At 38.2% G+C, this 2,157-nt stretch overlaps 1 non-coding gene across 1 annotated transcript; it reads left to right on the plus strand.

Annotated features, from left to right (window-relative positions):
- The first annotated feature begins 1,136 nt into the window (after positions 1-1,136).
- LOC114029953 lies at positions 1,137-1,243 on the plus strand. Its single transcript, XR_003567540.1, has one exon. It is a non-coding gene; the product is annotated as a U6 spliceosomal RNA (small nuclear RNA).
- The last annotated feature ends 914 nt before the right edge of the window (positions 1,244-2,157 follow it).

The raw sequence follows: 2,157 nt of genomic DNA on the forward strand, positions 1-2,157 counted from the left end.
AGATAATTTTGATTATATAAAATTGAAAAGTTTTTGCACAAACAAAACCAATGGAACCAAAATTATAAAGAAAGTAATAAACTGAGAGGGAAATTTGCAAAAAAGTATCTTTGATAAAAGCCTCATTTCTCAAACATATAGAAAAATGAGTCAAATGTATAAAAATACAAGTTATTCTCCAATTGATAAATAGTCAAAGGATATGAACAGGCAGTTTTAGACAAAGAAATCAAAGTTATCTATAGTCATATGAAAAAATGTTCTAGATCACTATTGATCAGAGAAATGCAAATTGAAACAACTCTGAGGTACCACCTCATACCTATCAGAGTGGTTAATATGACCAAAAAGGAAAATGTTGGGTGTTGGGGGGGATGTGGGAAAACTGGGACACTAATGTACTGTTGGTGGAGTGATAAACTGATTCAACCTTTCTGGAGAGCAATTTGGAACCATGGCCTATGGGCTATAAAACTGTGCATATTCTTTTATTCAACAATAGCACTGATAGGTCTACATCCCAAATACATCCAAAAAAAGGGGAAAGGGTCTATTTGTGCAAAAATATCTATAGCAGCATTTTTGTGGTGCCTAAGAATTGGAAATCAAAGGAGTACCCATCAATTGGGGAATGGCTAAACAAGCTATGGTATATTATTGTAATGGAATGTTATTGTGCTGTAAAAAATAACAAGCAGGGTGATTTCAGGAAAACCTGGAAAGACTGATGCATAGTGAATTGAACATACCCAAAATAATGTTATACACAGAAAGAGCAATATTGTTCCATGGAGAACTGTGAATGATAGCTATACTTAGCAATACTATGATCTAAGACAATCGTAAGAGACTAATGATGAAGCATACTACCCATTCAGTTGACTAGCCAGCAATATTACAGTAAGATCTTCAACAAACTTGGCATGAATATTTTCAAAAAATGGATGAAATGCAAAGTATGAAAATAAAAACAATCAGTTGTCACTACAATTTCCAGAAAGATTGTTTAAGTACTTAGCTCTGGGATTCCAGATCATGTTAGTAGCAAAATGGAAGAACAGACATTTTCTCTGAACCCCAAGATCTATAAAACTTCTCTAAAACAGAAATTATGTACCAAAGATAAAACAACTTTAGTGCTTACTTTGGCAGCACATATGCTAAAATTGGAATGAAAGAGAGAAGACTAGCATGGCCCCTGTGCAAGGATGTCATGCAAATTCATGAAACATTTCATGTTTTTAGATGTAAATCCTGGAAAAGTTTTTCCTAAGCTGTGATTAGTAAAACTTGCTGTTTGAGGTAAAAGCTTATAGGGTTTTATTTTGAGTTGTCTATGGGTCATAATTGATCAATAATCAATAATCCATCTGAGAGAAATGCCACAAGTTACTCAGAATGTGATACTGGTGGAAATCAGCATCAGGAAAAGCTGAGATGACAATTTTAACCTCAGTCTAAGATGGGATCCTCCTGGTTTCAGTTTCCCCATTATGTTTCTTTGAAAAGGAATGTTACCCACCTGGCTATTCCTGAGCCTGGCTATGAGGTGGATTTGATATTGCATGGTTGAAAAACTGAATTATCTGAATCCAAGCAGAGCTAAGGATCTTTCATCTTGTCATGTATGGGCCCTGCAATCTTTTCTGTCAGATTTGTGTCTTCCAGAATATAGGTCATTCACCTACAGTTGGCAGCAAACAGCAAGTACCAGCCAATGTCCCCCTACCATTCCCTGGATGCAGCCTGTGCTCTGTTCCAGTCAACCTTCTCTTTGGGACTCCCTCGAGGCAGAGACAGCTCTATGCCCCTTGCCAGAAGGAAGCAGTTTCAGAAGCCAAGACCTTTGCCCCTTATGCCAAAAGAATTTGGGTCCCATTTGTTTGAGGGGGGGGGAATGATGGGTTTGGGATCTGGGCCCCAGAAAGGAAAAACCCTGGACTTTCTCACATGGTATAATCTCTAGCATTCACCTGAGGTTATAATCCCATCAATTAGCCTTTCATTGTGGCTACACCCAAACTCTGTTTCCTATGGCCCTTGGCCATTTCCCACCCTTAATTCTAACTAGTCTCCATTCTCCCTTGGCCACTTGGTCCACGTCCCAGGAGTTCTGTTCACCCCAGCTTACTGACCATTCCCATCCAGATCTCCTTA

The sequence above is a fragment of the Vombatus ursinus genome, unplaced genomic scaffold, assembly GCF_900497805.2.
Source record: "Vombatus ursinus unplaced genomic scaffold, bare-nosed wombat genome assembly UNPS02014942.1, whole genome shotgun sequence".
In the NCBI taxonomy this organism is placed as follows: domain Eukaryota; kingdom Metazoa; phylum Chordata; class Mammalia; order Diprotodontia; family Vombatidae; genus Vombatus; species Vombatus ursinus.